At 42.2% G+C, this 27,133-nt stretch overlaps 1 long non-coding RNA gene across 1 annotated transcript in view; it reads left to right on the top strand.

The window, feature by feature from the left end:
• The first annotated feature begins 18,927 nt into the window (after positions 1-18,927).
• LOC123372293 overlaps positions 18,928-27,133 on the top strand; it is a 49,289-nt gene continuing 41,083 nt past the window's right edge. Inside the window, exons 1-2 of the long non-coding RNA XR_006580192.1 lie at positions 18,928-19,008; positions 26,571-26,628. This is a non-coding gene — a long non-coding RNA (uncharacterized LOC123372293). The remainder of the gene's footprint in view (positions 19,009-26,570; positions 26,629-27,133) is intronic.

Genomic DNA, 27,133 nt, shown 5'->3' with positions numbered 1-27,133 from the left:
GTATCTGTCTACCGACAGTGGCCAATGCCAGGTGCCCCAGAGGGAGTGAACCTAACAGGCAATGATCAAGTGATCTCTCTCCTGCCATCCATCTCCATCCTCTGCCAAACAGAGGCTAGGGACACCATTCTTACCCATCCTGGCTAATAGCCATTTATGGACTTAACCACCATTAATTTATCCAGTTCCCTTTTCAACATTGTTATAGTCCTAGCCTTCACAACCTCCTCAGGTAAGGAGTTCCACAAGTTGACTGTGCGCTGCGTGAAGAAGAACTTCCTTTTATTTGTTTAAAACCTGCTGCCTATTAATTTCATTTGGTGACCCCTAGTTCTTGTATTATGGGAATAAGTGAATAACTTTTCCTTATCCACTTTCTCAACATCACTCATGATTTTATATACCTCTATCATATCCCCCCTTTGTCTCCTCTTTTCCAAGCTGAAGAGTCCTAGCCTCTTTAATCTTTCCTCATATGGGACCCTCTCCAAACCTCTAATCATTTTAGTTGCCCTTATGTTCATAATGATAATTGGACATGGAGAGCCCTGTGCAACTGGGGGTCTTGTTGATTAATGGTGCAAAATTATTCTCCCTTGCTATGTCATTAGAGTTTGGTGTAACCCAGATACCTTGGTAAGTTAATTTATCTTGTCTTGGCATCATGTGACATTCCAGTTGGATAATAGTGATTTGGAGTAAATTCTTTTTAGGAATGGCTAGTATATAAGGTCTTGATCCTGCAAGGTGCTGAGCACATTCTGGCCCTGATCCAGCAAAGCACTTAGGCATGTACTTAATTTTAAGCATATGAGTAGTCCCAATGACCCTGATTCCCCTCCTTCCCCCTCCCGCCTTCCCCGTTTAACTTTTTACAAAATGATTTGTTGGTGAAAAAAAGACTGCCCTTAATTATAGCTGTGCAACATCACTGGCTTCAATGGGAGTTCCGCCTGAATAGAGATGGATGTGGCCCTTGCTAATTGCAGCTTATTGGCCTTTTCCTGAGATGTGATGAGGGCCATCAACTCACATTGAATTTGAGTAGTAGGTCCTGGATTGTTTAAAACAAAATAATATGTAAAGTGAGTGAGTTTGCATAGGTTTAATGGAGTGCAGAATTTTGCCCATAAATTGCATTATACGTTTTTGTCTATATGTTTATTTTTTACATTTGACTTAGCTGGGATAATGAACCTGGATTAGTTTGCTTGTTCCACTTTTATTTCCAGATAATTTCACTTTTTGCTTCCAACACAATAACACCAGGTTGGAAGGGGTTGCAACACTGTAGGGGAACGTTTAAATAAAAAAAATAGTTTAACTGAAATGTAAATAACTTACTATTTCTGTTACTTTACTGCAAGACATTGAGAACAGCAGCTCCAAAGGAAGGTCCTGATTTTAGAAATTACTGTATTCAAGAAAGCGCTTAAACACATGCTTTTATGGACTTTTGAGGGACTTCAGAACGTGACTTCAGGGCCTGTGGTACTAGGAGTGTCATTCTGCCTCATGATCTCAGGGTTATGTTTACAAATTTACTTAGATGTGTAATTAATAGACTGTAGTCATTAGCTGCTACACCTTCCTTTATCTCTAGGCCTCAAGGTTTGAAGTAGTTCTAAATTGTATTTTTTGCCAATGAACATAAGAATGTAGGAATTGTCATCCCAGAACTGTACTCCCTAGCTAGTCCTGCATCCTGTTTCTGATAGCAGCCAGTACCAGATAATTCAGAAGAAGGTGCAAGAAACCCCATAGCAGATAATTGTTGAATAATCTATGCATGGGGATACTTCCTTCCCAAAACGATCCACGCCCCTATGCCCTGCAGCATGAGGGTTTATCTTTCTAGTTTGTTTATTTTTATGCTATACAGCAGAGGTTCTCAAACTGTGGTCCATGGGCCACCAGTGGTCCATGAGCTCCATTCAGATGGTCCACGGATAGTTCTCTCTAAGGTGCACACCTGGGCGGCCGCACACAAGAGAATGAAGGGCCATCCACCTAATTAGTGGCACCACTAATTAGGTGCCTGGACCCTGGAGAAGATGCACATGTAAGGTGAGGTGGTGGCATTGGCGGGAATAGGGGGTAGGTGGGAGGGGGCAGTGGGGTGAGAAGAGGGGATGGGGGAAATTTGGGACGTGCAGGGCTGCAGTGGCCAGAGAAAGAGACGACTTTCCCCAGCTCCAGGGTTGTGGCTGCTGGGGAGAGATCCCCCTCCTTCCCAGCCCCATCTCTGTGACTGCGGTGGTGGGGGAGAGACCCCCCCCTCTTTCCCAGCCTCAGCATGGGGGCTGCCACGGCAGGGGAGAGAGGGAGAGACCCCCCTACCTTCATGGCCCCAGCTCATTAGAAAGGTAAGACTAGTGATATTAAAATATGAGTTATGTGCTTTTATTTGTATAACCAAAAAGTTAATAATTAAGGTTTTTTTTATGTAGTGCTTTTATCCAAAGCACTTTACAGTAGTTAGCTAATGGTACAAACAACATTTGGAAAGATCATTAAGTGGTCCACTGAGACCCTCAGCAATTTTCAAGTGGTCCGCGAAAAAAAAGTTAGAGAACCACTGCTATACAGTGTAACTCTGGCTGTTCTCCTTGGTTAGAGAAGTGCCTAATCCTTTTTCGAATCCTACTAAGTTCTTGGCTTCCATGATAAGTGTGGCAATGAGTTCCACAGGTTATTTAAGTGTCATGTAAACAGAAATTTCCTTTTAAATTTGTAGCCTTTCAATAGAAGTGAATGTTCCCTTGTGTTAAGAGAGAGTAAACAGCACCTGATTTACCTTTTACCATTAATTATTTTGTATGCTATATCTTTATTGAGATAGTGACCAGAGCACCACTGATTTCTAATATGGTATTTTAATCAAGTGTTGTTTGTCCAATGCCTTATATCATCAAAGATTTAGTTTACTTCTTTGATCACCACTGCATATCTGATAAGTAACTTCTGGTTGAGCTACAGGGCCGGCTCTATGCACCAGCCCAGCAAGCAGGTGCTTGGGGCGGCCAGTGGTGAGAGGCAGCACGTCTGGGTCTTCGGCAGCAATTCGGCGGTGGGTCCCTCGGTCCCTCTCGGAGCGAAGGACCAGCTGCCGAATTCTGAAGCGGTGGTGGCAGAGCTGCAGATCACGATCGCGGCTTTTTTTTTTCTTTTTCTTTCTTTTTGCCGCTTGGGGTGGCAAAAACCCTGGAGCCGGACCTGCCCCTGAGCTAGACTATGTGAGATCGATGCAGGAATCACTTTATGAAATTCTGTGGCCTGTATTATGGAGAAGGTCAGAGTAGATGATCATAACGATCCCTTGTGGTCTTAAAAATCTATTAATTTTAATGACAGATTGCACATAATTATTAGCAGCTCAATCATTTCATTCTTAAACTCCTTGAGAACTTCTGGAGGAATACCGGCTGATCCTGGTGACTTTTTCTTTAATTTATCAGTTTGTTCTGACCCTTTTTATTATAACATTTCAATCTTTGACAGTATCACATCTTTATTACTTGAAAAGAGTAGGTCTGGGATAGGTAAGACACCTCTATGGTGGAGTCTTAAGAATTCTCAGTTTTGACTTCAAGGTCTTTGGCTGACTTCCTAACTTTTTTTGAATCTCCTTTCTGAAGTTTAGTGCCTCTGTGCTAGTTTTTGGTCTGATCCCTTCTCTGATGAATTTTTAATTATATTATGGTCACTATTACTTTGTGGCTCAGATATAGCTACTGTCTGAATGAGTTCCCCATGTGTTAATTAGAGCTATGAAATTTTATCGTGATGAGCAAGACAAAGTATGCCTCATTAAAATAAAAATGGTGGTATATGCTTGGATTTTAGTGGAAAGTTGTAAGCACATTTAAATATGTGTAACTGCTTATTTTCAGGTCTATTTTCTAACCTAGCCCCTGTCTTCTGCTCATACACATTCACTCATCATAGAAACCCATTCCTGCCTTACAAGCTGTGTAACCCATTAAAGTCAATGGTGTTTCACAATGTACCTCAGAGTGGGATTAGGCCCTAAATATCTGGAAACATAAGCTAAACTTTCCTGTCTGTACCAATTTCAAAACAGTCCTCTCCGTTGATGTTAGAGGAGACGCTGAGTTGTTTCTTTTACTGCGATACTATGAGCCAAGTGGGATGAGGTGAGAAACAGGAGCAACCATTTAAAAATAGATAAATTTGGGGGGTGGGAATGGGAGAAAGCCTAAAGAGACAGAAGAAGAAAGCAAACAAAACACCTTTCTGTTATAGGTGTATACAGCTTTCCTGGGTCAGGGTCCTGACGTGAGAATGGTAAAACTAAATCTTGTATATGAAAAGGGCTCAAAATATTATACATCTGTGAATGCACTTGAAAGACATGACTAGACATGATCGGAAGAGATGCTGTTAAGCCCAGCAACTCTTTCTGTGCCTGAACCACCATAATCTGTTTGTTCATCTGATAATGGGAGAGGCTAGGTTGTCAAGAGAAAAGAGAGATTTTGCATACAAGTCTCAGCATGAAACTTGACAGCATTTTGTAAACTCAGCGCCACACAACTTAGTCCTGGCTTTCATTAGATGAAATATTTTAAAGTTTGCAGAAAAAGTCACAGCTTGTCCAGTAAAAGCTTTCTGCTTGTCTGCATGCAGGCTCTTTCCTTCTACAGAGAAAAAGGATGATCTGATGGTTCAGACACTGGACTGAGAGTCAGGAAATCTGGGTTTAGTACCCTTCTCTGCCACAGTACCCTTCTCTTCCTCTGTGGCCTTCAGCAAGTCACTTAATCAAAAGCCCATTGAAGTCATTGGAAAGACTCCGTTGACTTTGTGGTGTTTCTGTGTCTCAGTTCTCCATTTGTAAAGTGAGAATAATAATACTCCCTTTCTCCCACACTTTGTTTTGGATTGTAAATTTATCGGAGAAGGGCCTGCCTCTTACTCTGTGTTTGTACAGTGCAGAGCACAATGGGGCCCTGATCTATGTTGGGGCAACTAGTTACTATTGAAGTGTAACTCATAATATTACTATGCAGAAACTCTGTCTTGTTCATCTCTTCACAAACAGAGATGGCACTGGCAGAATCCCAATTCTGGGAACTTGTTATTTTGTACAGACTTGTTAGAAATGGGGTAAAACAACACACCAAAGAAATGCAGGCAGACGTCTTCGTAGCGCTTGATATGAATATATTTTTTTTACCGAGGTGTTACCTGGGCACTTTATAAACACCATTGTGACAACAATCTTTAAATAAAATACACTTCTGCACCATTGTACAGAGTTTGGTAAGCCTCCAAAAATAGACCCATTAGTCTTGGCAATTATATATTAGTCTGAATTCTGCACAAAAAACACTATGCTCTTGGCTTTTCCGTATGGAACAAATGTTCTAAATGTTACAGATTTCCTTGTGCTTCGCCATCAGCTTGTCCAGTCATATGATCACCCAGAGATTATAATAAATAACCCTTTGCACATCTATAGCACCTTCTACCTGAGGAACGCACAAATCTTTTAACTGTGAAGACTTACTGCACTGTAGCGATAAATTAGTACTACCCCCAATTTACATAGTAGACAATAAATTGTACTACTGAGTACAAGGAATGCTGCAGGGCAGCCATGCCCTACTTTAGCATTTGTTGTTGTTGAATTTCAATATGCACAAGTATGTTGTGAGCTCTTCAGAACACAGATGTCCTCTTTTGTTTGTCTGTAAAGTACCCTGCTTCTTTATGGGATGTTTGAATTAATATGAAACAGTGTAATTTTCAGAAAGTACACATTTTTTAATGTGTATTCTCTGAGAGTTTAGTCACACTTTCTTTATCTGAAAAGAATTAGCAGGTGAGAAGCTTGTGGGATGACTCCATGTTTGTAGTTCACAGTTACTCATTGTCCATGGATGGTTTAGAATCCAAATTTGTATCCAGTTTAGGGTTATTCTTACAGGTTCAAAATCTGGGTTTAAAACCATTCCAGGGTTGCTTCTTGTGTATGTAGTGTGACCAGATGTCCCAATTCTATACGGACAGTCCTGATTTTTGTTTTTTTTCTTATATAGGCTCCTATTACTGCCCCACCCCGTCCATATTTTTCACATTTGCTGTCTGGTCACCCTATGTGTATGGCTTCTGATGGCACAAACAATGAATTAGATGTTGAATAAGTGAAGTAGCCACTCTATCACAGCAGCATTTTCTCATCTCAATGGTGGATGGATAGAGGGCAGTCCGTAACCAGATGGCATGCTGGTTGTTCCTGAGCTCCACAGAAGCATGACAGGGAGCTCAAGAAGCCCTAAAAGGTAAAGGTGTGAGTTAAGCTGCCCATGATGACAATGTATCCTGTTGTAACAAAGGAGGATCTTTTAGTTCATATGGCGGTTCTGAGGGGCATGCAAGAACTGATCCATGGAGACTCAGGGACACAGATCTGAGTTGTCTATCTGCCAAGAAATGCACCAGGAATCCAAAATATAGCCCCATACCACCTGTTGTCATTGTTCCCTAGCAAGGATTGTATCTGATGTACAGTCTGAGAGGCTCAGCTATTTCAGAAAAGGGGCGAGTTGACTTTAGCTGTTGCTGGCTTTGAGATGAAATTGTGTGGTAAGCTGTCCTGACAGTTGGGAGCACACAGTCATATGGCCAGGACCCTGCGTTCACTCCGAATTGCTGGAGAAGCCCTGCCAGTCTGGACTGGAAAGTTGGAGACTGGAGTTGTTTGGGTCGCACCAGTGATGGTATGAAGGGCAGAGCTGATCGCTGAGTCCAACTTTCCACAATGATGACTGGAGTCCCCTGCTGCCACACACTAATTGGCAGGTGCAATAATTAGGGCATTGGTAGATGTCCATAAGGTTGCAGCACTAGCGCCCTGGAGTCATTGGCAAGTCTGCAGAGGATGGCAACTCTCGACTGCATTTTAGTGCATGTCTTCAAGGGCTAAGGTTCCGTTTCAATGGTGACAAAATCTTGATAGTTATTCTCATGAGTTTTCAGCCCAAAATAATTGAAAGATTGAGAGAGATCACCTGATCCCTTGAGATTTCCACCCTCTTGGAAACTCATTGAAACTGGATCCAGGAAACAGGTCCTTTCCACCTGTGGCTCTGACTCAGATTCAGAACTGTAAAGATGGTTTTGGATCAGGGGATTCGGTTCTAGTTCGGGCCCCGCTCCAATAAGAATTAATGTTGGCCAAAATTTCCAATTTTGAGTGCCTAAAATTAGGCACCTAAATCCATATTTAGTCATATGGGGCCTGTGCTTCAGAGGTGCTGAGAACCCAGAGCTCCTGTTGAGTTTGGGAGTTTAACAGCACCCATTCAGTCCCTTGAATGTCTTCACTCTTATGTATAATGAACTATTTTGTTTTATTGTTCTCCTAATTTAAAAAATCACGTTGACTGAAAACTGTTCTTTATCTTGTATCAAAAACCACAACAGGGTGAAGTTCAATCAGCTACAGAATCTGTTTTGTCATAACAAAAGCAGTCACATCTCTCTAAAGACAACTTCTGTGATCCTGCAGCACTTGCCGTGTGTGCTTGCCTTCCTAGATTATTTTTATTTATGATTCTCAGCATAGCTGCAGGCGTTTGGCTGCTGGAACAGAGGGCAGTTTTACAGAGCAAACATCTGCGGGGGTTTCCAGCTGCAGGAAGAGTATGGGAATGGATATTATCTCTCAGTGGACAGGGAGGAATGTGAGCAGCAGCAGCAATTGGTTGAATTTAGCAGGGTATGGGAGTAAAGTGCATCTAAACCAGGAGCAGCAGAAGCATGCTAAAAGTCGGGGGGGAGGGGCACAGGTGCCCAAACCATGGCCCCGTCCCCATGCCCCGCTGCCTCCCAAAGCCCTGCCCACAGGCCACCCATTCCTACTGAAGCCCTGCCCTCACACCGCCCCTTCTCTGCAAGCTCCCCACCCGGTCACACTGCCTCTTCTCCCCCCTCCCCCAACCCCACTCCCACTTGCTCCTCTCTTCCCCCTCCCCCCATCACTTGCCCTTATGGTCTGGTAAAAAGTGGGAGGGCCCTGGCCCCCTTGACCTAAACTGTGTCCCTCAAAATAAAGATACATTGCAGCAAGGTGAGAACTAGCAGACACTTAATTATTTAGGCCCTGATTCAGTAAAGAATGTAGGAATTCCACACTGAAACAATGTCCTGTCTCTGATGGTAGCCGGAGCCAGATGCTAGAGCCTGTGCTTAAATCCTATTTAAGTTAGGTCCTCTACTAGGGAGAAGATATGGGGCAATCCTGGGGGAGGAAGTGAGACCAGTTTTTACTTTGCTTGAACATATTATTTGAAAACTCATTTCAGAACTAGACCAGGCAAATTGCTGAAGAATATTCTCTGTTGCTGGTTTCACTTAAATGCTTGAATCTGTTTAAGGCACAAAACACACAGTCCTATCTCCAAAGAACTTTTAATCTAAACAAGACCAGAGACACTGGGAATCCTAAAGGTGGAAATTACTAGCATTGATTCATGTATATGACTATTAAATTGCAGGGAACAATCTTGCATTAGCAAGGAGAATTAATAAGTTGACCTAATAGGCCTATGCACCCTCAAATAACTAAGCACAAAATTTTGCTGCTGCAGCTGAGGCCACAAGGACTATTAACTACCTGTTTGTGCCTGTAAGTCAGGTAGCCCTTTGTCCACGTACTCTCATTCATGCCCAAAATGTTGTGGGTATCAAAAGGGAGTTGGGTTAAAGCCCTTTAAAAATAAACAACAAAACCTAATGTGTGTTTCTCCTCTCATTTTGGCTGATACTAAGAATACTTCAGATTCAGCTTAGAAGGAGTAAAATGAAAAGAAACTGTGAAAATGGGAAGTTAGAATAAGTGCATGTGGGGAACTCACTCTTCAGACAGGCCTACATTTCAGACAAACTTGTAATGCACCATGAACTTCATGCTGTGATGAGTCAGCTCAGTGGATGCTTAGCTCCACCTTCTCATTTTTAAAGTTGATTATTATTGGCTGCTGGCAAGCAATCTGGAGAATTTCTCATGGCCCTGTATATGTCTGTCTGATGCAATCAGACCTGGATACTTGGTGCTTCTTTTGTGATTGTGAATTGTGACTTGACATGACATCTTCTGACAGGATGCAAAGTGGCAGAATCCAGTGCAAAGTCATGAGCACTGTCTACAAATTGACCTGACTCTGTCCTGCTAAGCATTACAGTTAAGATAAAACAAGAGGCACAGCAAAAGGAAGTGCAATGCCAAATCAGCTATAACTTGGGTTGCATGCTTTAGATTAGCGACCCTCCTTTTGACTTATGGACATACTTAAGTAACATATGAATAATTCCCAGAACAAGTTAAAATTAGTTTGGGCTGTGTGTTTTCCAAATGTATCCCTCTTCTATGCATTTGCATTGGGCAAGTCTCATTGTAATGCTGCTAGCTTTTGGCATGACAGCTGTTTTCTTGATTGCTGAGCACATAACCATATTTCATTGAGCATGAAATCAGAGAAGCAGCCTATATTCTTTCCTTTTCATTTTATTTCTTTTAAAGGCTATTTCAGTGAAACAAAGACCTTACATGTTCAGGGAAAGGTGGTACCCATCCTTTGTCCTTTTTTAATTTTTTTCTTTGTTCCTGTGGCGTAGCACAGAAAAGGTGTTGCTACCTGGTTTTAATAGTTTATACATCTCAGACAAGTCTTGATGATCAGTCTCATCTCATCATAATGCCAGAGAATAATCTCATTGTTCCCTTCTAAGCTATTTTTCTCCCAGATACTGGATGTTGTGGTCTCAGGTGAATTGCCATTAGTCGCATCAGAGAGCCAAGGTGGGTGAGAATCTTTTATTGGACCAACCTCTGTTGGCGAGAGAGACAAGTATTCAAGAGAGAGCTCTGTGTGAGCTTGAAAGCTTGTCTTTCTCACCATCAGAAATTGGTCCAATGAAAGATATTAATTCATCCACCGTGTCTCACTAAAAATCCTGAGACCAGGATGGCTACAACAACACTGCAAACAACAATTAGAGGAATCAGGCAGCCATCATGGTCCCATGCATAAGGAAGCCTGGGACCCCAAAAGCCTAAAACACATAAACCAAAAGAGAGTCAGTCCACATTCAAGGTTGACACACAAGACTAAATTCTGATGCAACTCCTTTGACTGAAATGGATTTGCACCATGGCTAGATTCTGTGCTGGGCCTCCAGGAGGCATGGCACAAAGAGTGCAGCCCCCAGGGAGTGAAAGTAGGAGGTGGCTTTCTGCTATCCTTGCATCCTCCCTATTCTAGGCTGCTCCAGGTCAGTGTGTAAAGTAGATGAAGAAGCAGCAGCTGTTCTATTTTATGTACTTTGATATCCCCACCCACCTGCAGGGCTTCCCATGTGCTGCTCCACTGCAACAGAGAATCTCCATAGCAGCAAACACTATGGGGACGTCTCTCCTGCCCCTGCTCCCCTCTGTGCCTCACCCACAGCACATCTCCTGACCCCTGGTATTAGGGCTGGTGAGGAGGCCTACACAGTGCCTTCCCTGGGGAAATTCTCCTTTGCTGGCCAAAGGGATTTTTACCTGGGGAGGCCATAGCAGGAAGGAGAATCCAGGAGTCTAATTCCCAGGCTGATTTCTCCCTGATTTGCTCTGAAAGAAAATGAACTGTGGCTGACAGGAATATTCCAAATCCACCCAGGCTGCATCATCAAATTTCAGAGCCAATCAGGATAAGATGCACTATTGTACTAGAGACGGGTTTCATACTTTCAGTCTAGGGAAATCCACGTCTCAAATGTATACACTATAATTCTTAGTCCAAGCATGTCTCCTGTTCAAAAGTACAGTATTTATTTGAAAGCTAAATGTTTTAATATCATAATTGTCTGTCTGTCATGCTTACATGGCCCCCAGTACCACTGTATCTAAGCCCCTCACAATCTTGTACTTATCTTTACTTCCCTACCTGGGAGAGGTGTTGTGTATTTTACAAATGGGGACCTGAGGCACAGACTAAGTGACTTGCCAAAGGTCACACAGGAAGTCTGTGGCACAGCAGGGAATGTTGTGGTATTTTGTTATTTGTTAAGCACTGACATTATGCTCTGTTCTGTAAAACTCAGAAAACATGGTTTGTTTTGCTAGTACTACTGATCACCTGTTTTTGTTATCAGGAGTTAGCATTTTTCATCTTCAAAGTGGTTTACAAATATTTAATCCTCACAGTACCCCTGCATGGTGGTAAGTACTAACCCCATCCTACAATCAGGGAAACCGAGGCAGAGAGGTGTAAATGATTTGCCCAGAGCATCAGGGCTGGGTCATGGGTGGCCTGTGGGCACAGAGTGAGCTGCTCCATTATTGAGGCTGAAGGTCAGAGACCAATCCAGAGCCAGGTCAGGTCAAAAACAGAGTCCATAGGCACCGACTCCATGGGTGCTTCAGGGCTGAAGCACCCACAGAAAAAAATTAGTGGGTGCTTAGCACCCACCGGCAGCCAACTCCCCTGTTCTCCCCCAGCACCTCCCGCCCACTGGCAGCCCCTGCCAATCAACTCCTCCCCCTCCCTCCCAGGCCCTCTCACCTTGTGCAATCAGCTTTTCCACAGTGTGCAGGAGGGGGAGGAGCAGACAGAGCGTGCTCGGGGGAGGGGGTGGAACTGGGTGAGAAAAGGTGGGGCGAGGGCAGAACAGGAGCGGGAAGAGGTGGGGCAGGATGAGGCTTTGGGGGAAGGGGTGGAGTGGGGGCAGAGCCTGGGGCTGAGCAGGGGTTGAGCACCCCCGGGGAAAGGAGGAAGCTGGCACATGTGCCAAAGTCAATTACCAAATTAAAAGCATAAGGCGAGAAGCGGGGTTGGGCCAGGCCAGGGTATTTCACTGGGGTTAGCTATGGTCTTAAACCAGAGACAGTAAACCAGGATCAGGGTTGGGAGCCTAGCCTAGGTCGAGAGCTGGGAGTCTTGGGTCAAAGCAAGTTGCAGAAATGAGCAGCATCTAAGGCAGAAACACACAGGAGGTCTGTGTTGCTCAGACAGCTCCCAGAAATGGTTTCCTGATTTATATGGGAAGTGCCAGCCAGTCGGGGAATCACAGAGGGCTGTTGCTCATGCCACTTAGGGTGGGACTTCCTGCAGAGTTTAGCCTCTCAGTTCCTTTTGGTGGCAACCTGCCTGGGCCTCAGTTGCAAGGAGGAAGTGGCACCTGCCTCGACCCCTGCAATGCCCCATTCTAGCCAGTTGGTTCCTACACAAAGACACAGGAAGTCAGAATCAGACCTGGAATTAAAACTCAAGAATTCCACATCCAGACCTCAGAAAACTAGACTACACAACTCTCTGCTAATACATCCTATTTGCCGTAAAAATATCATGTTACGCCTGTGTACACTAGTAAATATGTTCCCCCAAACAGAAATTCCATAGTGTAGGTAGCTAAAAAATCTGTTATGCTATCAACTATTTATATTAATTGAATTCATGCTCAAAGGTCTATCAGGTTTAATTAGAAGCAACATGAAATTTAGCTCTCTCCCCCTCACATTACAGTATATTGCATGTGTCATAAGTTGAAAGGAAACCATGTAACAGGAAAGCAATAACAGAACACATTTATGTTGTATTTCTAAGCTCAATTTTGGTTCAATTTGCAAATACTGACTTTAAATCTATTGCACTTGTCCCACATGTGTTTATGATCAACCCCTTGGGATTCTCAGCTAACTCTTTTATTAAGGCTGTTGCTGCTAAAGATCACACCCACTGCCTAATTCCATAGAAGTTGTGAAATGGCTAGGGCAGTAACTGTAATTCTGTTCTCTATCCCTAAAAGAAAATAAACCTACAATACCACACCACAGACCTTTGCAAACAACCAGGGGTTGCGAGAGACATCAGGAAGTAGCTGATGCTCAGAGCCAATTTACAAAAGCAGGTAAAAGATCATATTGTACCTGACCCAAAACATGAAAGGCGATGTTTGTGCTGCCTACACTGAAGGGCTTCCTATGCAAACAATTTAACATTATTGACTGGCTTGATTGCATGTAAATCTCACGCACGTACTGAAATACTACAACTGTGCAAAGGCTTTGGTTCACCTTTCCAAATAGCCCCAGCAGAATACAATGGCGCTATTCTAATCTGTACTGAGATTAAATCTGAGTACTTCAAATCAGACTTTTCCTTTCATTGAATGGCAACAATAAAATCTCTCTGTGAAACACTTTCCTGCTTCACTCAGCAATGGGCTCTTACATTTCACTTGCTCCATTTTTTATGAACACACCCTAATCAAAAGATCCAATTAATACAATGTATTTCTGAACGAATAGTATGTGTGAGAGAATCCATTTTCCCCCAGCAGTACAGAGTTGGGGAAAATTGTAGGGTAAGCTTTTTAAGAGCTTCGGGCCAGATTCTGATCTCCTTTATCCCTGTGTCTGGCCGGAGTAATTCCATTGACTTCTGTACTCCAGATTTACATAACTGCAAACAAGATCAAAATGTGGCCCTTGGTATTTTGCTTTTTGAAGAAATCTTTCGCAGTGGAACATATAGAATTCTGCTTCCATTGTTTTGCTGTTTCTTTCTCTCTTGCATTATCTCCAGCTGACTGCTACCTTAGAAAGCTTTTGCTTACTTGGAAAATTAGATACTTGAAAAAGTAACAAAAACATTCTCCTGGAAAGGGTCTCCTAACTGACTGCTTTTCACAAGGCATTAACTGGGAGAGTCTCAAACTTTTGCTTCTGCAGGAAACAGCTTGCCTAGTTCAAAGGGTGGGGTCCTCTTTAGTTTCTATAAACATGTTGGGGGCAGGGTGCGGACGGGGAATAGACAAAAATGCCAAAAGACAACTTTAACCCTCTAAATTCAAACCTCAAGGTCAGTGAAAGGTCACTTATAACTTGACGTCATATGTGCACTGCTTAACTCAGTCATTTGACAATTTTTTCTTTGTACAAAAAGTTTCAGATAGTGTCAGTCATTTTTTTTTAAAATGCAGTTCACTTTGCTAATCATGATTCAAAGAGAGAAGGAGCATTCAGAGTAGTTATAATCTGTAAATTATTAGGTTCTGAGTGGTTCTGGTAAGGCACAAGTTTATACATTGAAAAAGCTCTGTCCCCCTCCCCGGAACCTCATGTAGACCATATCAAAGTTTTTGCAAAGGCATTCCTGATACTATTGTGCTGCAAATCCTGTCTAATCCGACCTTCAAATATTTATGTAAACTGAAATATGTCTGGAAAGAAGTCAAAACAAAACAAATATGCCACACAATCTCATTCCAGCATGTCCCTCCCTCTTCATTTGCATTCAGCTAAGCCCTCTCCAACTGGCTCCCAACTGTTAGGGGGTGGTTAATTAGTGATAATTGCAGAGCCTATTTCTTTGAGTACAGTGATGGCCTAATGTCTTGCCAAGCAACAATTTAGACTGGAGCTTTCAACAGTTGTGAAATGCATTAGCAGCATTTTCTTTCTTTTTTTCTTTTATTTTTATTTTAAGTCACTGAAAATAAGTTCAGTAGATTTGGCCTTCTTATTACTTGCTGTTACCACTGGTGCTTTTCTAAAAAGAGCCAGAAGTTAGAAACTTTGGTTTTATTTTAAATTCAAATGAAAAGTTAGTACTTCAGCCATAAAGAGACCATTTTTTTTCTCTCTCTGTGCACATATGCACATGAACTAAGGCTGAATATACTTAAAAGGTAGCCACTAGCAGAACGCATTTTGGATCACTTGCCAATTACAGCTGTCTTTCTTTGCAGAGCATGGATGCCATATGATGCAAGTTAGCACCCAAAGGAAACAAGGTGTTAGTGAGCACTGTGAAGGATTCATGAGAAAAATACTGAATTCTCATCTGACTTCTGTTGAATGGTAGAAACCTGTCCTGCAAGATGAATGGCTGCAGGTTCATCTACAGTGCTTGAGTTCTCTCCTCCCAGGAGCTGGTCAGTATATTGCAGGATTGGGCCCTTTGATAGGCTGGGGAAGCTCTATCCAAATGCAATTGGAGAGGGAAAGAATCTGTCCCATCCCAGCCCCTGCCCCTATCTGCCACTGTAACAGTGTGCATGGGTGAGACTGTGCCACAAGGGGCAAAAGAAAGAATTTTCCCAGTGTAGGCCCCTCGCAAGCCTTGGGGCGGTGGAAGGTGGCAATCTCCATACCACAGTGACGTGGAAGTTCTGGACTGCTCCAGACTGTGGAGCATCCTATAGGCAGCTGTAAACAAGAGTAGCCCAGAATCCCCCAGGATGCAGAAGTGGCTTATAGCCACCTTTGCCACTTCCCCTCTGGGCTGCACGTCCAGTAGGAGCCACACAGACTCTAAAGCAGAGTTTCTTCTATGGCGCCATAATTACAATGGAGTGGTAGCAGTGACCTCAGTAACTTTAAAGCAAAATGCCTGTCCAAATGTATTATTTGTGAGTCAGATGTGCTGATCTGTTGGTATTATGGTGATCCCATACTCTGAAGCTTTGCATGGAAGAGTGAATTGGGTGAAACTTGGAGTTCATATTGGGGTATATGTAAAGAGATGGAAGTGAATGCCCTGTGGAACAATGCACTGTGTCACCACCAGCATTCTAGGTGATGAGAAAGTGGTAAGAAATGCTGGAGATTTTCCCTTACCTTGGGTTTGTTTGTTTGATGCATTAAAGGATTTCAGTGTCTGAGGTGTTTCAGGTCATGATGAAAAGTTAACCTTAACTTAAACTTAATTAAACTTGGGCTTTTTGTTCTTGTTTTGAAATCTCAACACATTTTGTATGAAAAAGTGTCTCTGAAACATACTAAAATATACTAAACAACATACTAAATATAGAAACAACATACTAAAATATAGCAACAAGCAAGAGCTGTGTTTAAAAACCCACTGAACCCTTCAAGTGTGTGAATTAAATTATTACACTTTGGGGAAATTGATGTTTTCCCACTTTCTGAAAGTGCATCAATCCTTTGTAAGAATTAGCACACAGAACAATTTCTTCCAAGATAGAATAGGAGTATTTTAGGCGACCTGGCATGGTTGGAGCAACTATCAGAGGCCTTGCCAATGCTATAAGCTCCGTACTTACTTTTTATGTCAGTAGATTTTTTTTCAGCCATTTTCACTGAAATAACAGCATTTAAAGTGAGAGCCAACAGCTAGTCTTGCATGTTTGTCATGGTGACTCCCTAAAACTCCTGGGTTATTCAGCTATCCTGAGTTCTTGCTCCTGGCAGCTGTCATCTACAAACCTCTGCCCTCATTATGGGATATTCACCTGACTTCTCTCTCAGATCTTGACTTTTATAACCTGCCCATAGCAGGGTTTCATACCGCCATCCATCACTGTGCTATCTGAGCACCTTCCATGTAAAGTCAACCCAGTAGCTCTTCACCAAGATAAACTGATAACACTGCTCCCCTATCCAGCCCTTGAGCCACCTCCACTCCAGCCTGGGAAGATGGAGTCCTTGTCACTCCGTGCGGCTGAAGAACTTTTTCCCTATTAGCACTATCTTGAACCTCTCTTTACCCATAGCGCTAAGTATGCCATGCAGAGACTCCTATGTGTACAGTGTAACACCAGAGGGAAACAAGTTCAGTGTTATATCTTCTGAGGCTAGGAAATAGCCACACGCTTCCTCTTGGATTTTGTCATAATTTGCAACCCTCTTTGTCCCAATTTTATAGGGACAGTCCCCCTATTCAGGACTTTGTCTTATTTAGGTGCCTATTCTCCCCTCCCTCCCGATTTTTCATGCTTGCAATCTGGTCACCCTAACCTCACATATCCTCCTCCCCCCACCCCCTCTCATCCCCCCCTGCCATTCACACAAACTTTTTCTCTTCTTGACAAAATATTAGAAAGAATCCAGTAGGGAACAAACCATTAAGTGACCTATGTGATCTTTTCCACACAGCTATACCTTGATGATAAGTCTTTTTAACTTCTCATCTAATGGAAGATCATCATTCATCTCTCCCCATCCCACCTCACATGTGGCTAACTTTATGCATTTCACTGGACCATTTCCATTTCTGCTCTGCCACTTTTTTAGATGGGGTGATCCATATTCAAAAGAAGGGTCTGCCATTGAGCTATACAATGATATTAACCTAAATATGCTAGTTTATTTTTAGCTACTCCTTAATAAAGCCTAACATTTTACTTTTTGGACAGCTATTTTGAACACATTGAGCTCATGTCTCCATTGATCTGTCCACAATAACAAATAGGTCTCCTTCCGAGGAAGAGGCAGAAATAGAAAGTAGTGGTACTGTTCCAAGCTCTATCCATAAACTAAGCTCCATCAGTCTGAAATGTGAATATAAGATGCCACTTGCAGCAGATTGTTTAGACTTTCCTTGGGCTTGGCTCCCTCCTGAGAGTCTCAGATGTCTCTCTAAGCTTTACACCTCCCCTCTGGCTTATTGGCTCCAAAGGATGCACTGGAAAAATTAATTATACTCTCCCAATTATACTCACCCATTCATGACCCCCAAATTAAATGCCAGACATGATAGGATATTCAGATGTTCATAATATGATAATCTTTCTTGTGTGCTTTGATCAGAATTAAAACTGTAAATGATGATATTTAAATGATCCTTGTTAGGCTCCTGTAGTATCCCACTTTTGAGATGAATGAGGCAGTTCACACCTCTCAGAGCTATTGTTCCAGGGTGCCCGCAGATTCAGGAAGACAATGTTGTATTGGTTTGCACTCAGCATTTTGAAAATTTTATTCAAATCCATAAGGGTTAGAGACTTTTTTTTTTCAAATGAAAGCTTACATTGTGGAGCATGAGATGTCAACCTGTGAGAATGCACTGGCTCATCAAGCTACCACAAAACAGCCCAGTTTGACCTCTGTACCTAGGGCCTGGTCTACACTACAGAATTAGGTCAGTGTAAGGCAGCCTAACTCTGTAAGCGTCTGCACTAAAATGTTGCTCCCACTGATGTAACTCGCCCACTACACTGAGGACTTGGCTATACTTGCAAGTGAGCCCCGGGCGCCCTAGCTCACTACTCGTCCACACTGGCAAGGCACGTAGAGCACTCTGACTCCGAGGCTACAGCGCTGCTGGTACTCCACCTCGGCGAGTGGAATAGCATTTGCTGCGCCCCCGCTGGAGTGCCGCAGTGCCAGTGTGGACGAGGTGTTGCATTACTGCGCTCTGATCAGCCTCCAGAAACGTCCCATAATCCCCTTAATTCAAGTGGCCACTCTTGTCATTGTTTGAATCACTGTAGGAATGCGGATATGCCCTTTGAAAGTTCAGTTTCTGACAGCTGGGAATGCAGCTGCACTAGTATGCAGTAGATAATGCAGGCAAAATGAAAAGTATAACAGAACAGTGAAATGATCTTCCTTGCCAGGTGGTTTCAAAAGATAAAAGCTACTTTATCTTCCTGTCCTGGCTTCTGAGCAGTTGGAATTCTGAAAGTGGGTAGGTGCCTTGTTGGAAGGGAAACAAGTCTGCACAGGCTCAGGATATTCAGTGTCTGTTCACACTGAATAAAGATGGCTAAAGCAGTAGTCATAGCCATGTCTGCTTTGATAACCCCAGCTAAAACAGCTCTCTCTCAGCACCTATTCTCAGAGCTGGATCCTCTGTGTTTGCCAAGCACCCACTGTCCCCAATTCTGGCATATACATGTATCTGTCTTGTCTGTGTGCCCAGAATGCACACTACAAAATCTTTGTGCTTGTGTGGTCACTTGAGAATCATTATGCTCATATGGCCTCCGCCACCTGCTTCTGGATATTGAAGAAGCTGCTTTGCCCACCAAAGGCGCCCTTATAACCTTCATTTGCCAGAGTTGAGCAAACTTTGCTGCACTGCACATTGTTGTTGTTTATTTCTATTACAGGATCCCAGACAGAGATCAGGCCCTATTTGTATTAGGCCATGTACAAACAAGTAACATAAAAAGTCCTTGCTCCAGAGAGCTCACAATCTAGAATTTTGAAAACACACAACAGGTGAACAAACAGATGGAGGATAGAGGGTGAGTGGACAAGCTGACAGTATTTTTACATTTACATGTTAGTTACAGGTGATTGCCAGATTACCGAATGCCAAAAGGTATTAAAGTGGGCACTTCAAAATACAAATATGAGGTGTTCTTCTGTTTCATTTATAACACATGAACCGTCTCTTGAATACATTAAAAGTTATTGACAGGGATATTTAGATAGAAAAATTATATACTTATGATATGTATTGGGACAGGTGGCCAGTTGTGTTTTTGGGGGGCAGAGGGAATGAGGGAAAATGAATTCTGGATAAAATTTTTGCTAAAAAAATTATAAGCACTGTTCCTTGTAAATGGCCAGATGGTATGTCACATAATTCAGATTATAACAAAGCAGAATTAAAATTAAATAATAAGACTCAAAGCCATGTGTCTGGGCTATGGTAATGTGAGTTTTTCACTGTGGGTTACCTCATCCTTTCTTCCTACTCTTTGTTAAAATCATTGTTGGTCTTTCGTTAGACTGTAAACTCTTCAGAGGAGGGATTTTCTCCTCCTCTCTGTGACTGTGGAATGCCCAGTGCAAAGGCCCACCTGTAGGGCCTTTAGATCTACTGCAATACAAATAAATAACAGCAACATCTTTATATGGTAAGGGTGGAAATTGCCACCCTTTGAGAAAATTTAGCTCAGCTCAAGGTGAAAGGGATTCCCCCTTCACCTCACTTAGTGGAGGACTCTGCATTCCTGCCGTATTATAACAAATCACAGCTCACATCATGTCTTTTAGATTTCAACAGGTTCATTTGGAATAAGACATGACAGGCAGTACAGTTCTGGTCTATTCTGATATGCTTCAGCTGGTGTTCTCTGCAAGCGTGAGTCCAAAAGCTGAGTGACTTGAACTACCTGAGTAGAGCAATAATACCCACAAAATGCATTGCCTGAAGTCATGATTGCTATTGTAAACTGGAAGTTTTTAAATAAAGCTATAGATAATGGCTGGGCCAGTGCATTTACTGAACATGACTTCACAGAAAACTGATAAGAAAACCCTGGGAGTTACGTCGGGAGTTTTAAAACTATTTCTTAAGTAAGAATGCAGCATTATTGAAAACATCTGCACTTTATATCTCTGTGTAAAAAACCTTCTGCCCTAAGGATGAATTGACCAGGAGCCACTGTCTCACCCCAGGGCTTGATGGTCTGTGTGAATACATTCAGCCAAATAACAATCTATGCATCCGAAGAAGTGAGCTTTAGCTCACGAAAGCTCATGCTACAATAAATTTGTTAGTCTTTAAGGTGCCACAAGTACTCCTGTTTTTTTTAATCTATGCTAAGCAGTTGTAAAGTTTTTGGCATTCACAAACATTTTCATGAATACCCAGTGGTTGTCTGAATACCTGTGACTAACAAACAACATGTGATAATCACAAATTATATTAACCTGAACTTGCTTTTATTTGTGAAAATATTAGTGAATTTTTTTCTTCAGCACATCCCAATTCAGCTTAGAAAAGAGATGACTAAGGCCGGGATATGATAGAGGTCAATAAAATCATGAATGGGGTGGAGAAAGTGAATTAGCGAGTGTTACTTACCCTTCACATAACACAAGAACCAGAAGTCACCCAATAAACTTAATAGGCAGCATGTTCAAAACTACCATAAGGAAGTATTTCTTCACAAAATGTATATTAAACCTATGGAACTCATTGCCAGGGTATGTTGAGAAGGCCGAAAGTGTAACTAGGTTAAAAAAAGAATTAGTGAAGTTCACGGTGGATAGGTCCATCAATGGCTGTGGGCCAAGATGGTCAGGGATGCAACCTCATGCTTTGGGTAGGTATTCCTAAACTTCTGACTGCCAAAAGCTGGGACTGGACAACAGGGGATGGATCACTCAATGATCTCCCTGTTCTGTTCATTCCCTCTGAAGCATCTGGCATTGGACACTATCAGAAGACAGGATACTGGGACAGAGGGACCATTGGCCGTTCTTAATTACAATGACTCAGATTTGTTGAGAGAAAAAGGGTTATGTGTCCACCAGAAAATTTGCCCCTGCGGATACAGGAACATATGTAGAAATGGGGCTTGAGCATGCCCTGTGTGAAGCACCCTGGGCCCAGTCTAACAAAGCAGTTAAGCATTTGCTTAAGGGCTTGCTTGTCCAAGGCTAAAGACTCCCCTGGTGCAAATGCAGGGTGGATGCAAATGCCATCAAGACTGGTGCTGCTAGCGACATTTTCATTGTGCATTTACTGGGTGAAGTGAGTTTAGAAGCAGGAATGCAAGTAGGGTGCTACCCTCCAATACGCAGTACCAGCAAGAAATGTTTAGCAGGTCTGGGGTAACGGAAAGACTTGGAGCTAGCCCCCTGTTCCCTCCGGAGGGGGTGGGGGTGGGGCTGCGCTCTGCTTCTTAAAGGAGCAGAATATGGCTAGGGAGGGCATTAATTCTTTATATGACTTTAACAGCACAATACTTTGTTTAAGTTTATTAGCATATGTATTGTGCTGTTACGTTGGTCAGGAGTCCTCAAGAGGCGGGGACGGACGGAAGGTGTTTAAACAGTGTTTTTGATTCTGTTCCTCCCCCTCGGTCTGAATTATCCATGACATCCATACTGCATCACATCAAGTCCAAATCATCAGCGGAATACCTCTGCTTGCACTGACCAGAGGATGTTTGGATTATGATGTCAGCCCATTTCTGCAGCCTGATGGGAATCGGGGGTTGTCCTCAGTGTACATAGAATTCTTCTTTGCAGCCAAACTAGTTTAACATGCATGTTGTTAACTGGAACTGGAGCAGCAAAACAAATAAAATAAATGCCTCATTTTCCAGCTTTGTGGGTGAGAGAACTATAAGTGAAGATTATAATGCCCGACACTGACAACCTTAAACCAGCTGCCTCAGGAATCTGCCAAGAACTTTGCTGAAAATATGTTCCTCATCTTAGCAACGGAGCTAAGACTTATCACACATCTGCCCACCTTTATTTGAATGAAGCTCCTTCTGATCTGACAGCTCAGGCATTGTCAGTTTCATCCAGAACAATTTACAAACTCGGAACCTAATCCTGTAAACCCTTAATCATTTGATCAATCCCATTGAAGACAATGGGACTATTTGCATAAGTATGGACCACTTTTGTGGTAAGGTTTCAGGAGTCTGTTCTGTTCCTATAAAGGAAGTTGAATCGCCCATTGAAATGCAATATTTGGGTACAGTACCATAAAGCAGTTTAGGATACAGTGCTACTTAAAAATTTTCTTTTAATAAGTCATACATATGCTGAAATGGCTCCTCACACAACTCCCATATTCCATATAAACAAACTGAATACTACGTGTGTGTGTGTGTGGGGGGGGAATGAGTAGTTAAACTTGTTGATGTTTGTATATACAAAGGGGGGTGTCAGAAGGGACGGGGAGAGCATGGGGGCTCCAGGCTGGGCAGAGAGGAATCACATGGAGAGTCATGTGGGGAGGTCACCTGCCTCTCCCCCCCCCATGAGTGCAGTACAGCAAGAAATGATTTCTACTTGCACCACTGTTCAGAAGCAACCCAAAGAGTCTCTTTCTTTGGGGGGAAAGGAAGTGATTTACTCTGTTGTACTCTTGGTATATCTGCTAGGGCATTGAGTGGCTGATTCAAGCAGTAGCATTGATGGAAGTCCCAAAGAAGATTTGTCTCGCCTTTGTGTTTGAAGGTGGGAGATGATATGTTTGAGGGGAGAGGCATTGTATCATGTACGCTACCTAGAATGTATGAGGTCAGGAGACATTTCTGATACTAAAAAAGGCAACCCATGAATGAGGACGTGACATCAGCCACTAATCAAAGGTCACTGGAAAAAAATAATTCTCCTTCCAAGTAATTTATAAGAACCAGAGGAAAAGGGGGATTCTGATCTGATAACACAAGCAATTGTGAGAACCTGATGCAAATAGAAATATAGTAGCTGGTTTTAGCCTCTAAAGAAACATAAATACAAATTCTTTTGAGTATTATGATGATTTTTTTAAAATGCTATGCATTTTTTTAAAAAAAATCTGCTTATGAACATATGAATCAATCTCTCATAAAATGTGGAAAGGAGAGCCCGCCCAACTATTAAGAGAGAGATTCTGAGGAAAGAAAAAGTTTGTGCAGCTAACACAACATAAAGCTTGCCAAGATCATCTTGCTTTAATTCTTTGGTCAGCAAAGCCACTTTACAGAACTATTAACTCGCGATTTGTTTACTCGATTTTTTTTCCTTCCTAGCAATTTCATCATTCTGCTATTTTTTGGGCCTCTTTCCAGTCCCGAAGCACTAAGAAATTCTGTTGAGAACACAATAAACTAAAACAAATCAATGCATGTGAATGGCCACAAATGTCACATTGCTTATCTTACTCTGTGAAACACTAAGCAGCTGCTGGCTTTTAACGAGGAGGAAAAACAAAGCTCTGTTAGTATTCCTGTGCACACTTTGTTGTTTCACTTAGCAGCTGATTTTGGAAGAAGAAAGAAACAAAACTGATCTAATGTCTTTCCTCTCAAGATCAACCCACATCCTTCCTAGGGCAGGAAGAGCAGGTGAATAGGACACAGGACATTTGGCACTTCTGTGGCTTCAATGATGTGGTTTATTCCATGGTTTTCGTGAGAACAACAACAGTTACAGGGCTGTGAAAATGCAGTTAGTTCAGCAGAGAAAGGAAGATGAGAGGATCAGCTGTGGCATCATGGTATAACTGTACTGAGTTAAAAACACTTCTAGCAGAATAATGGAACTGTATTCCCCACCCTGTAGAAACAACTTAGGGACCAATCATCTCCTCTTTAGGTGTGTGGTTTGTCCACACATGGAAAAGGGCAAGTTGCAAGGGGCTCAGTTAAAGAAATGCAAGATATCCTGAGCCAGTTATAAAGCAGGGCAAGCAGCACAGTGTGCATTACGAGCACAGGTCACAAGCTTCAAAGGGATTGCGTTAACGAAAAAGGAGGCCTCTCCATGAGAGGCCAGCACTGTATATTTTTCCCCCTCAGCCCCATTACTGAAATTTCCTCAAAACCAGTGTGAAACGAGGGTTCCCAGCCTTTTCCATACTGCAGTCCTCTCTTCCATACTTGGACCACTGCAGGATTCCCCTTCCATCTATCAGGGATCGAACCAGGATCCACCACCTATTTAGCAACATGGGAAGGGTCCCTGGAACCTGTCCATGACTCCCAGTTGAGAACTCCTTGTGTAAAGTAGTCTTAGGAAGTTTAAAGCTACAGCCTCTGAGATGGACCCCCAATGTGGCTGGGAGAAAATGGCCATGGTTCACACAAAAGATTGCTGTCATGCTCCATTACTAATAGTAGTCATGGTGAGGGAAGATAGGGAACCAGAGACCAGGAGTTGTTAAACCACAGAAGAACACTTCAAGAGCAAAGAACCTTGATCTCCTTCTCCCCCGACATATGTCAGAGATTTCTGTGGAGAGAGGGAGGATGTAGGAGATGAGCATAGGCCCATGTATGAACTTTATAGGCCATTATTCTCAATAGATAGCCCCGGCATGATGGAATTCTGTTTGTGAGTCTTGGTACTTGCATATGGGCAGACAAGTAAGATAGTTCTGACCAGTGTGCTATGGGTATTATTAATAATTATTTGTACTACCGTCGCCCCTAGGAACCAGAATCATAGACCAGGACCCCATTGTGCTAGGCACCGTGCAAACACAGAACAAAAAGACAGCCACTGTCCCAGTGATCATGACTGCACATTACTGTGTGACACAGTGATAAGCCGCTGTTCTGTCTGTGCCCACCAACTACATTACTATCTTTTTGAAATTGCTACATGCTGATGTTTCAACATGGCCCTAGGAGGTATATACTTCTATGGCTGCCCATCTCAGCCATCACATCGTACTTTGGGCTGCTGTCACTCACACAACGCATGTGACAACTTTCTTTATTGCCTTTGCATCTGGGGCAGGTCAGTACCTGTAACGATTAGCACTGTAAAACACCCCTTCCTGCTTTGGGTGTTTCCTTAGGACACCTTTCTATCAACTTTTGTGAGCCTTGCATCACTGCCCCAGACATTTTTAGGGACATGATGCAGACCATTTAGCACTAGCTATGGTTAATTGTGCACATGCATTATTGAGTGAACTCTATTGACTGCTCAAAGATTCCATTCTACTTCTCGAACCAGGTACTCAGCTGGTGTAAACTGATGGACTCAAGTTGATGGGGGCTATTCAGATTTCCATCAGCTGGTGATCTGTCCCCTTGTCTTCTGAACACTTTTCAGTACATCTTTTCCTGGAATGTTTTATGTACTGCATGGAACAGTTGGGCCCTAAAGACATGTAAGGAACTGAACATCTCCTGAGAGATGTTGGATGAGCTTAGCTCTCAGCGAAGTCACTTTTCAGAAATGCTCAGCAGCCTGTAAGATTGGGCCCTTAAGTAAATGTCAGATAACAGTTAATCTTCTACACTGGATGCACTTAAGTTTCTACTAGTTTGAAAGTTTCTATGGTTCTTTCAGTATTCTCCATATACAGCTAAAGTCAATAGAACTACTTTCATACGTCAGTGTTTACATCAGTGATTTGCCAGTGAAAGCATGGAATGTTATTGATTTATTGTGAAACATTCTTGCTTTGTTTGCCACTCTCATCTATAACTGTACAAAAATACTGAAAAGAGCAATAATAAAATAGTTAAAGGAATATGCTCCGTGTGTATCTGGACTTGCATTTGAGGCTGACCACTGTGTACATATAGTTCTTTTCAGAAGAATATTTTGTTGTGTTTATATTTTCCAGATTACAAGAGAAATAATGGTTTCTATTTTGGGTCATAGTACAGATTATTATGTTGTGATGAAATATACTCTAATCATATAATGTAATATTTATTTTTTAATCAATATAAGATTTATGACGTCTTTAACTATTGATTTATTTGCTTTAAAATGCTGGGGTGGTGGTAAACAAGCAACTACACTGTTTTCATTTAGCAACCTTACCTGGTTTTTACAATGAAGTAGTGTGGGTTTGGAACAGATTATAAATATATCTTGGTATGGTGGAAAGCTTCTACTGGCATGAGTTTGGGATGGCCATGAAAGGCAGTTACACTATGACTATGACATTGCAGTTTTGAACTGCTTTCCCCCTCCCCCACTAGATGTGGATTTAGAGCAAGATATTGTATAGCCTCACAACAACAGAGGGAGGTAGCAGAATTCAGACAAAAGCAATGTGGCGTTTTCTTGCAAATGGTCTCAGTAAATATGCTTCTGCCAACAGCAACATACATGAAGAAAGACTTACAAAACTGATGTCAACAGAGTCTGTTTTGCCTAATCACATTGGAAAAATTGTTCAGTATCAGCTCATTGTGGTGAAGCTATTACCCTTTGAATGCTAGAAAGGTCAGCTGGGGTTATCTGATGCATAAGTACTGGCTGCACAAATTCCTGGGGCAAGCTTAGCTCCTGCTCTGTGCCTTTTGAAACAAAAGTTCTTAGGTCTTTGTTTATGAATCTGCCTACTATGATTCAACCCCTTTCTCTTCCTTTTTTTCAGATAGACTGTGAGAACTCTGTGCAGATGAAGATCTCAATGTGTTAATCAGATGGAAAAGGTGTGTTGTGCAACTTCTTTTCATGTACAATATTTGATAAGAGATTCAAGCTATGTCTGGAGTAAGCTGGTGATGTGGGTTAGAACTAAATGAAGATGGGCTTGTCTAAAATCTATGTTATAATGCTTTTACATTGTGTTCTTCATTAGTGCTATTTTTCAGTATTTTTGGAGTCACAGAATGACAATGGTAAACAAAGAATATTTAACAATATTAGAGGGAGGTCTGGTCAAGTAACTTGAGCAAAGGTCAGGAACTCCTCCTGACTTCTTGTCATGAATCCGACACTGATGCCTTCTGTGGATTGGGCCAGTCACTTAACCCCTACTTCAGTTTCATTATAAGATGAGTGTGATAATATTTAACTACTTTATGGGGAATTGTGAAGTTTTATATTTGTGAAGGTTATTTTTTAAGAGCTACATGCTAAATATTATCATCTATGTCATTGTTAGGCTGAATAGTGCCTGTGTGAGGTACAACCAGAATATGATTCATGCAGAAT

This window comes from Mauremys mutica, chromosome 6 (genome assembly GCF_020497125.1).
Source record: "Mauremys mutica isolate MM-2020 ecotype Southern chromosome 6, ASM2049712v1, whole genome shotgun sequence".
Classification (NCBI taxonomy): Eukaryota; Metazoa; Chordata; order Testudines; family Geoemydidae; genus Mauremys; species Mauremys mutica.
The sequence above is the reverse complement of the archived record's forward strand: the minus strand, read 5'-3'. Positions and strand labels throughout refer to the sequence as shown.